Raw genomic sequence first — 11194 nt, forward strand, 5'->3', positions numbered from 1 at the left:
GTGAACCACAGACTAGGAACCACTGTTCTGGGGCCTCCAAGTAATTTAATTGAGGTTGAGATCAGAAACAAGGTTTGTAACTCTCAAGGGAAAAGTCAAGACTTAAAGATATGGGCATTGTTTCCAGGAGTGAAAAGTCATTCAGCCGGAAAGGGTACTGGACACAAGAGTCCATGATCGTCGTGCACCATCTTGTGTGTTCATTCATTCATTCATTCAACAACTGTTGGATGGGCCGCTTTGTACCCTCTCCCCTAACACACAGTTACTAGGATAAGCCCATTTAACAGTGCTTGTCGGGAATACAAAGACATATATATGGGGGGGTCCCCTTCCTCTAAGGCACTTATAACATTAAATTAACATTATCATGATGTAGCCACTGTGTATAGTTGTTTATACTTGTTATTGTAAATTAACAAGCAAATTAAACTATTTTAGCTTAGTCATGTGTTATTGTCATGGTAACAACTCCACCTCCCCTTGTTTGAATCCATAAAAGCCTAAACTCATTAGACTCGGGGAGACAGATTTGAGATTTTTCTTACTCCTGTCTCCTTTCTTGGCGGCAGTAAAATAAAGCCATGGGGTCAATACATTGATTTCTGTGCCCATAGGGCAGCGAACCTGTAGTTTTCGGCAGCAGTAGCCTTGGTTCTTGGGGTTGTTACAGGCAGGATACATGAAAAATATGAGTGAGGCATAGCTGTAGGAGGAGAGGGCCTAATAAACATTAAAGGAATCAAATTATAAGAAAATACCAGCACAGACTACAGCAAGGGAGGGACAAGACAAAAAGGGGGTGAAGGAATTCAACCTTACGTCCAGCATCTACTCCTGTTGAGAAAACAGTTCAAACTAGGTGGGTTAAAACAGAAGTTTTACCAAATAAGATACTATAGCAAATGGTCTTGAAATGTCATTACAAAGCTCATAAATATCGAAGCTAGTTACGAATTAAAAATGTCTAACTATCCCAAGATAGAGTGTGCTAAAATTTTCAGCTACGCGAAGACCTCTTGTTGCCCCCTTGTGGGACGGTGTGAGAAATATTAAATCAGAAGGGTAGCTTTCTAATGCTATTTGTTCCCTCTCCACCTGAATTAAAATTAACTTCCGGCAAACTTCACAACCCATTGGAGATAACTCTAAGGAGATGTTACGAATCAAGGGAGAGACTTGCCTAAGGGTTAATGTTTTACTGTTAATCTTGCAGTCTGGAATTATGAGATGTAAACTGGGACAAAACCTAGGGTGTGCAGGCTACGGAGAGGAGGAAATCAAATTGGAATTGAGTGAAGAGAATGGGATGCTGTCCCCAGAGCTGATCACTGTCTTAGAGAGAGGGAGGAGTTTAATGAACCCAAGCTTCCATACCCTGCTTCCTTCAGCTGCAGTACAAGAATAACCTCAGGGGTGGTCCTGAGGAACAAAGAACACAGCAGATAGAAAAACATTTTGGAATATAAAGCGCTATGGAAATGTGAAGGATTCTTACATTCTGTATTTCAATTAGTAATTGTAACCTGGAGAGCGACTCAGTGGTCAAATTTCAGTGGGAGTAGTACCTCAGGAAATTTCGAGAGAAACTAAACACCTTGGAAATTGGTTGCTTTGTATTAATTTGGGAAAAAGGACATACAATGGGAAACTTATATTTACGAGGAAAGATGGGAACTTAAAATCACTATTTCACAAAATCTCAGTGAACACCTCATGAGCACGACTAGGAGAAACTTCTCAGTAAGATCTTCCTTGTGAGTTTTTGGCCCTGCTTTTGTTTTAGTAACCCTAAACGGTCATGGTGATAATGGAAATATTTCCCCCCCACATCTAAGACAGAATTTAAATCGAATTATTTATCTTCCATCAAGACTTAATAATAACAGGGAAAACTAAGAACAACGACAGTGAGTACTTTATCTCTGACCTTTAAATAGACTGAGAAGAGTTCTTTTAATTTCACAAGGATGTCTCTAGAGATGCCTATGACTGATTCTGCAGGCCGGCCCACTCACTCAGCACCTATTCTAGCCTCCCTCTGGAGTAACTTTCTGCTTTGCAGGGCTTGAAAGGGCACAGTTGTTAGACTCCCTTACAACTAGTGCACTGAGGAAATCTAAGTATTTCCAGTCAGAAGCCATGGCTTGGGACATGCATTTAGAACTGAAATAGAGGGGAGGAGGCAGGGTGCAAGGTCTCCTTTTTGCTGGAGCTGGTGTGGGAAAAGCAGTGCACTTCCCGAGTCATCCCTGAAGGGCAGACACTTCCCGGTGTTGACAGCGTAGCAGCCTTCTTGGTGGCCCATTTGGTGTAGCTTTGAGAGTAGTTCTTGGAAACTCAGCCTTGTTTCTTCAATTTCTTCAGTCCCACCAATGAATGTGGGAGTCATTTAATGCCCTGTAATAAAACCCTTTCCGTTTAAACTAGAGCAGATTCTGCTCTTTGCAAGTGAATTCTGTTTCATCAACACAGTGGTGATATTAGCCACTGAGACTGCCATTGTTAACCGAACCCAGGAGGCACAACCATGGACAAAGAACCTTCTATGAAGGCCCACGGTGTGAAGATAATGGCGCTGAGTGAGTCAACAGGAACTTCACGTCAGTGTCCCCTTTTCAGACACCAAGGCTAGATTTTTGGTTACCTACTGTACTCTCCAAACACCAACAAAAAATATTGGTGACATCCCACTATCATGATGCCAGTTTCACTGCAAACCATGTGAGCAGTCTCTCCAGAGTGGCATCCACAGCAAAGCTCATCAGGGAACTATGAAGAGAGGAAAAGAAGCAGGAGCTGCTAAGCCAACACCTGTGGGCTTCGCCCATCCAGAAAAACCCATCAGCGTGTCTCCAGGGTGGAAAGCATGGCGTTCTTTCACTGGCTTCCCAGGTGTAAAACCTTCAAAAGAATTCAAGGGTTTACACTGGTGAACAGTTTTGCAACGGCAGTTCTGTTTTGTTAAATGGAACAGGTTTTTCCCCATTGCTCTTTGGATGAAGGACAAGGGTGTGTCATTTCCAGACATTGAGGCTCAAGTATGAGCAGATAAATGTGGGTTCTGTCCTTGTGGAAGGAACAGCCTGCAAAATGAGAAGAATTTTGAGAACCCACAATAATATTTTCTTCTACCATTTTACTCTGTTATGTGTTCCTAGCTTACTACAGAAAGAGAATGAATGTAGTCTATATTATTTACTTCAGGTTTTCTACTGGAAGTAACTACATCCTCACATCTAGTGGCCTATTCTTAAGGTGTGTGAGGACCCAGACCAGCAATTCCTGACTGCTAGGATGGGTGCTCTCCCCTCAGAGACCACGGGACACCATCCCACACAAGTCCTTCACTTATGCCTCTAGGCACGTGCAGCCCGACAAATCCTTTGGCATTATTACCTGTAGCAAAGCTTCCTTTAGTGGGTTCTCCACATATTCATTTCAAAATCCTACTCTGATCCTGTCACCACCTGTCCAGGTTAATTCCTGTATGGATCTCCATGGTTTGCCACGTGCCCCCCTTTCTTATATAAAACTGTTAAACAAAGCCCCTCCTCTCCCATCCTATCCTCTTTCCCTAGCCTTACCATCTGCTTCTCAGCTCCTAGAGGAGGGACAGGGCTTCCCTTCCCCTGTGCTGACTTAGCCCCTCCTCAGATCCTGGGATACTTCTGGGATCTGGGATACTTCAGATCCCAGACTCTCACAAGACTCAGAGCACCCACTTCTCTTTCAGAGCACTTGCCATGGGTGCAGTTTTCATTGGGGATGATTCTTTTTTGGGGGGAGGGGTGTGGGGTGTGGGTCGGGGTTGTGGGTACATGGTTGGTGAGTCGGACCGGGCCTCCCACATGGCGCATGGATGGCAGGCGAGCATTCTACCACTGAACTACCTGTGCGCCCTGGGATGATTCTTTGATGAGCATCCTTCTCCCCCGCTACATTGTAAGTTCCCTGTTTGGGAATCAGGTCTGGTTTTGATTGCCTTTTATCCTTGGTACCCAGTACGTTTGCTGGCAAATAGTAAAAGCTCAGGAAAGACTTGTTGGATGGATAAATGAATGAAAAAGTATTTTCAAAAGCAAAGGAAGCTGGGCAGTTACACTTGGGAATAAACAGAAAAGATGGGCTCTAGGGACCGGGACTAGAGAATCAGATGGCTGGCCTTGAGTCATATATCCAAAAGCAGAGGGCAGAGACATTAATTTTCTGTGTGTCTCAAACCTAGCACAGTGTCTGTCTGGACACGGTGGGAGGTCACCAGTCGTAGGTATTGGGATGGATACTCTTGACCAGCATTTCCCCTTTCTGGTAACCACCACATCTCTTACAGCTTACAAAGAAACTGACCAATCCATTTTCACAGATCAAAAGCAAAATGCAATGCAGCATATATAGAGAAAATGAATTGAAGTGTTTTCCCAAGGCTGTGTTCATTCAATATTAAATGCTATTAGCCAAATGAATAAGGATTGTAGGAAAAGAAAAGGTTATCAACATGACATCAGGTTTTCCGGCCTAAAAAGTGCAGAGAAAGACTGATGATCAATTATAGAGGCACTTAGCATTGTTAATTGTTAATTGCCACATTTTCAGTTGTATAGCAATTAATGAAAATTGTATGTTTTCATGAAAAATTCCATTAATTTTAGTTATAAAGACAATTGCGTATTTTAAAGATCAAGTCTGTATACTCACCAGAGAGTAAGTGTCCTTTTCTGTAAAGTCTCATCTGTGTTTGTGAGTGAAGTGTATGCAGAGGCCCCTATTGCTTGCTTTGAGGTATCGTATAACCTAGAAATAGGTTTCTATAGATGCCAAACTTTTATTAAATGACTTTAGTCCACGTTGTACTGTTCTATACCATCGATCTGCAAAAGTATTCTATCCTATGGCATTCCTGGGGGAAAATATTTAGAAATGAATGAGATGAGCATAAAATATATATTATAAGCCTTTGTTTGTCATGACACTTATCTGTCCCAATGCCTTCAATGGAAGAATTAAATAATAATATTTATATTTTATTCATTTTCCTAATAACTCTGATCGTTAAGTAGTAATGCCATTTTATCTTCACCAAGTAAGGAATTTCAGGAGGAGAGGGTTTACGAAATGTCCTCAGACTGCTCATCAAGACAGTGGAAAAACTAGAAATTTGGACATCATGTATTTACCCAAACCAATGGTATTTTTAAAAATAAGCCAAAGTTCATGCAAGTATTTCTGAAATAGTTTTATGACCTTTTGTAAATATTAGATTTATCTCTTTTGACTGTCATTTGTGGTGTGAGAACAGGAATAGGAAAAATAAATTATTTTATGTTGAAGGTTATCTTATAAACTAAAAATAAATACCCCCCAAATGAGCATATTTGAAATAATCAGGAATAATAAGCAATACAAACATAAATTAACTTTGAGAAAAAACAACCTTCTGGAAACTGGTCAAATCTTTCCATCTTCTTCAGTTCCACACATTGGAAGTGGTAAAATCTAACCAGATTCCAGGTTCCCCAAGGATGTTTTACTTCCTTTACTTTCCTTAAAACATTTCATTAGAAGAAAAGGAAAAAGAATACCGCGACAATGTTTCTAGATTTATTGAGGTAAGAGAAGTCTTGGGCAAGGATGTCAAAAAGAAAGACCCAGACTTGCACCCTATAACTTTGGGAGTCTTTTCTCTTTTTCTTCTTCTTAATCACAAGACTAAAACCTTTGAAGCGATCTCCATTTTCTCCCCACGAGGCACTTGCACAGCCTCCCTGTTTCTCAAGGCCCGATCAGTTTCAGTAAAAGTATTTGAAGCATGTGCATTATAATCAGGTGAGCCCATTGCACCTACCCAGCAATCTGTTGTTGGGGCGCCACTTTAAAAAGCAGAAGGGCTTCGTGGATCTGGCCTTAATTCATCAATATTATTTTCTAAGTGGCTTATTCAGGGCACATACACCAGCTTTCAGGACGCACAGCTCCCTAAAGCTCAGCCCCTAGAGAAGTTTATCTAGGGCATTTTCTAATGGGATCACAAGTTGAATGTTTTCATGTCTGGACAAAAGAGCCGCCGAACACCAGCTATCGGTGATGCCTTCCCATCTGGGTAGCCCAGCAGGGGATGCCCTCAGACCCGCCACCCCCACAATTCCCTGCGGGAGTGTGGAGATGCCCACCGGTTCCCCTTGGAGGTATCTTAAGTCAGAGTCGGTCATGTAAAGGCAGAAGCGATGCTGTATTTATAGTTGCGTCTCTACGTTCTTACTGTGCTCTGCGGCTGCAGATAAATGTTCAGAGACAGGACCTGCTGCTCCTACGCGGTGCTCCCTTCTCCGGGCTGCTCCCAACACCTCCACGCGCCCACAGCACCTGGCTGAGATACTCTCACAAGACGAGGAACCTGACGAGAACTATACAAACAACCCACTTGGTAATAGGATTTCTCTGTGAAGGTAAATAAATTAGTTGTGCGTTTTCTTTGAATTGTCCTTAAATGGGTATGAAATGTAAGCTGGAGCATGTCTATTCATCTATCTGTTTATATCTCTCTATCTATCTGTCTATCTATCTAATCTATCATCTACCTGTATCTGTATGTCTATATATCATCTTCTTCACATCATCTTTCTTGCTAAATAAAATGAACACAACAGTCTTTTACTTGGGCTGTAAAACTCCACCCCTCTTGCATAGGCTGCACGTATTCCCTCTCACTCCCCCATGCCCCCTATAATTTAAAAAAACAAAATCAGGTTTTGAAGGCAACCTAGATGACCACTTTTTAGCACACGTGACCCACCATCCGCCTGGTGAATGTAGCCAGCCCGCGAAGGTACCTCAGATAGGTGGACACAGGGATCGCTGCAGAGAGGGACCGTGGCATCAGACAGAGTTAGGGAGGCCACACACAAATGGAGGTGGGTGGTATGTTTCCCCAAATCCCTACCCTATAGGTGTCTGAACCGCCTTCCTGAGAAACTGACTTGGGTATTAATGAAAGTCAACAGGCTCCTGGGGTGGTCTGTGGAAAGCTGTCATCCCGCATTTATCAGCCTGGTACCACTGCACGGGAGAGCACCTCTTACCGAGCCTGCGTGTGACCCCCGCGCCCCTTCCGGTGCCGGGTCAGCTATAGCTCAGCAGGGCCAGGTTGGTTCTTTGCAAATCGGAAGCAACCGTCCCTATACACACTCATACACACCCCACCCACAGAGATCATGATTTTTGTTTAATTTTAGAGGAAAATCTGAAAAAAAAGGAGGGAAATTACAGAGGAATAAATGGCCAACTGTTCTAGCAGAGGTCGCAAGGGGAGTAAAATAGGGGCGTGGTGAGGAAGAGAGGGGACAAAGGAGGAGGTAGAGGAAAGGAAGGGAAAGAGCCCTGGACAGCCGGGGGTCATGGAAGAGGGTAAGAACAAACCGTCCACTAAAGCTGCCACCACACCCCCACATGGGGCAGACAAGGCTTCGTGCCGGCTCAGGTCTGCGAGTTCAAACACAGGGAAAGGCCTTGAAACCTGACCACTGCTCACAGAGCCACAGCAGATGCTTCCCGAAGTGGTTATTATGACTTCCATGTGAGGGGTCTCTACCAGGCTCACAGGCGGGAGCCTCTGCTCCGCTCCCGCCCACCGTGCGGATGGAGGAAAGGCCCTGCAAGGACCAATCCCAATTTCACTGCGGGGAATCATTGGTAGATAAAGCACAAGATCTAAGATGCATTTTCCAAGGCAACAGCGAACCTTATTGAAAATTAGCGAGGTTTTTCCTTGATGGCCTCACTTTCTGGAAATCATTTGTGATAAGTCATCCACTCTCCATAGGGCATCTGTTATAACATTTTTTAAAATTTTAATTAATCTGTAAATAAATTGCTAAAAATCTTTGTGAATTGTTATAAAATTCCCTCACATGTGTGTCTGCTTGCTGCAAGCTGAGCCTTGCAACTTGAAGATTTCAAGCTTCCTAAGTATTTTCCAAGCCAAGAGGTCTTTTAAGAAATTGATGTTATTTCTAAGGAAATCTTGCCCTCTAGCTTTCAAGTCTCAAAATTAGATTCAATCTAGTGCAAGGCACGCATGCTGTCAGATAAACAGATGGATGGCACCATCTAGTGGATTACTGCTGCAAGGCACCCTAAATAAAAGAAAAAACAATGTGTTAAGTATAAAAGAAAGCGTCTTAAATGACACTAATGGATATATATTTTCACTGTCAGCTTTCACAGTTCACTGCTTTGTGGCAGAGATACTTTCTATTGCATTATCCTCATTTCTGTGCCCTCTATTGTCACTTATTAAGATTTCAAGACACATCTCTAAAAGTTTTTGTTTTTATTGTGATAACATATACGCGTCATAAAACGTCCCATTTTAACTATTTTCAAGCATGTAATCACATTCACGATGCCGTGCCACCGTCACCACCATCCATTATAAAGCCTTCGTCACCCCAAACAGAAGCTCTGCACCCGTTAAGCGTGGCCTCCCTATCCTCTCCCATTGGCCCCTGGTGACCTGAAATCGATTATTGTCTCTGTGAATTGCATATGGCTTATCGTAGGTATTTCATGTGAGTGAGAGCCTGCGATATTTGTCCTTTTGTGTGTGGCTTACATCAATTCACTGATGTCTTCAAAGTTCACCCTTGTTGTTGCACGTATCAGAACTTCATTCCTTTTCATGGCTGAATAATATTCCACTGTATGTATCTATCACATTATGTTTATCCATTTTTCTGTTGATGGGCATTTGGCTACTGTGAATAATGCTGTGGTGGACATCGGTGTGTAAATATCTGTTTGAGTCCCTGCTTTCAATTATTTGGGGTATATGCCAAGAAGTGGGGTTGCCAGGTCATATGGTAATGAGATGTTTAACTTTTATATAGGAACTGCCAAATTGTTTTCCACAGGGGCTGCCCCATTTTACATTCCCACCAACAATGGGACGTGGTTTCCATTTCTCCTATCCTTGTCAATGCTTGTTAACATTCATTCATTTGTTATAAAATTATCAAGCAGCAAGCTCTCATCTTTCTGATAATTACCCTTAGAAATACGGTAGAGTAGAGATAGTCAGAAGTGCGCAGTCTTTGACATGGGGTAAATCTAGCCAATCCTTCCAATAAGTTGTTGGACATCAGGAAGGTAGAAGTTCTGAGATGACCTGCATCAACAGGGGAAGCAAAGTACATGGGTTAGCCTCTGATGAATTTATGCACTCATTTGTTAAGAGGCATTAATTATTTCCTATTGCTGAGTAAAAGATGAGATTCATTCTCAACTATGAAAGCGCATTGTTGTAGTTGAAAAACAATGGAACCATTTCATAACCTGGTTGGGGAGGGGCAGTGAAGATGAGTTGAGCCTCCTTTGTCACTGAAGTTTTTTAGAGAAAGGTCATTTCCAGACGTCAGAGACCCTCAATTTCATCCTCTTCCATAAGCGTGCTCTCTGTTTCAATTTTCCTTGGACATTGGAATCATAGGGTGCTCACAGAACTGTGCCATAAGTTCTAGCTATTTTCATCTTGTTTCCATCTTCTTCCCAACGTAGGTTGATTTTTTTTAGTCGAAAAATGTTAAATAACTGCTAGATGCTGGAACATTTAAAAATATTATGAAAAAGATGTTATGTGCAAACAACAGAAAATCCCAATTCTAAGTAGCGCACAGAGGTTGCCTTTTCTCCATCTTACATCCTTCTCCAGCGTCTGCAGGTTGGGGACATGAGAACAATGAAATTCAAACGGTCCCTGATTGATGTACAACAGAAATCTCAGTGCTGAGCCCTGTTCCTAGCTGATCCCCTGTGTCTCTGGAAGCTCTCTGGGTGAGCTGGGTATGGAGTGTTTTCCAGGACTCCAACCCTCTTTGCTGTGTTGTTCCGAACGCCATCTAGAACATTCTTCCCCACCCCCATGGAGCCTCAACCACCCTGTGTAACAGTGCTCACCCTCAGCCACCCTATCCCCAAACTATCCCTCACAGGGTCATGTTTCCTTAGCATTTTATCACTACTTGAAATCATCTTTGTGTTTGAACTTGAGGTCCATCAGGCTGCCTACACTAGAATGAGTGCCTCCTGAGACAGGAGCCGGTGTCAGCCTTGGTCCCCACTGCGTCCCCACGTCTCAGGACCCAGCCCGGACCCCACACATGACCAGGGGAGCACAGGATGGTAAACCCCAATTGAAGGAAATCTGGTCTACCCAAAAAGACAGACACATCTACCCTTGGCTCTAGTAATCCACCTCTGGAAATTTATTTTGCAACTTCACTTGCATGTGGACGAAATAGCACAAGTGCAAAATTAATCACTGTGGCATTGTTTGGTTTACAATATCAAACAATTAGAAACTACCCATGCGTGCCCAGCAACAGAGAATTGATTACATAAACAAAGGCATATGTGATATATGGCAATGGGATTCACTACAACTATAAAAAATATTGAGGAAAATATCTGTGTGCAGATATGGCTCCCATATAGGGTGAAATGTCTTAGTTTATGCCTTTTCACCTAATTTTGATCTTTGAATCATATAAATACTTTATGTATTCAAAAAAGAACAGTGCCTGGGACATAGTGGGTAATGTTGAAAGAGAAAATGGATTAATCAATAAATATGAATTTCATCAGAAAGACAAATGATGAAATGTGTCAACATTGCCAGGAAGGTTGACGCTAGAAGAACTAAAACAAATCTCAGCCGAGAGAGAGAGGGACACTCGGGACTTAGGGCTTGGCTCTCCTTCATGGAGACCCTTGTCGTTAAAAGGTTCACAAGGTCCATAGCTCTGGGCAGGGGTTGTACTCAAGCTCAAGCATCATGCATGCATTCGATAAATTCTTTCTGGGTGTTGCTTCATACCAGGCACTGCACCAAACAGTGTGATATGGAGAACAGGACAAACATTGTTCCTGCCGTCGGGGAGTTGAAAGCTAAGATAAATGGGAGTCTAAGGTGTGACCCCTCACTTTGGCTTCCAGTTGGACTCTCTTTGGGGTGAGAAAATTAAATGCCAAGTTATGGCTCTGCAGTTTCCAAGTAAAGTTGGGAGCTCAGAGTCATGCAGCTTTGTTAACCAAGAGCAGGGCACACAAGCCATGGGGCCGGGACATCTCCTGTCTCGTTTCCCTCATTGACAAGGGAAAGAAACATCCAGGTCATGCGGGACAGGCAAGAAAGAAACAC

At 42.8% G+C, this 11194-nt stretch overlaps 1 long non-coding RNA gene across 3 annotated transcripts; it reads right to left on the bottom strand.

The window, feature by feature from the left end:
- Positions 1–921: 921 nt before the first annotated feature.
- Positions 922–7085, bottom strand: LOC143689680 (uncharacterized). 3 transcript variants are annotated; one of them, XR_013178886.1, is made up of 4 exons: positions 6831–7085; positions 6260–6404; positions 4699–4900; positions 922–3086 (listed from the first exon to the last, which is right to left on the bottom strand). It is a non-coding gene; the product is annotated as an uncharacterized LOC143689680 (long non-coding RNA). The 3 variants fall into 3 exon arrangements; XR_013178883.1 differs by having other exon boundaries at positions 6260–6438; XR_013178885.1 differs by having other exon boundaries at positions 6794–7085.
- Positions 7086–11194: the final 4109 nt, after the last annotated feature.

This window comes from Tamandua tetradactyla, chromosome 7 (genome assembly GCF_023851605.1).
Source record: "Tamandua tetradactyla isolate mTamTet1 chromosome 7, mTamTet1.pri, whole genome shotgun sequence".
NCBI classification, from domain to species: Eukaryota; Metazoa; Chordata; class Mammalia; order Pilosa; family Myrmecophagidae; genus Tamandua; species Tamandua tetradactyla.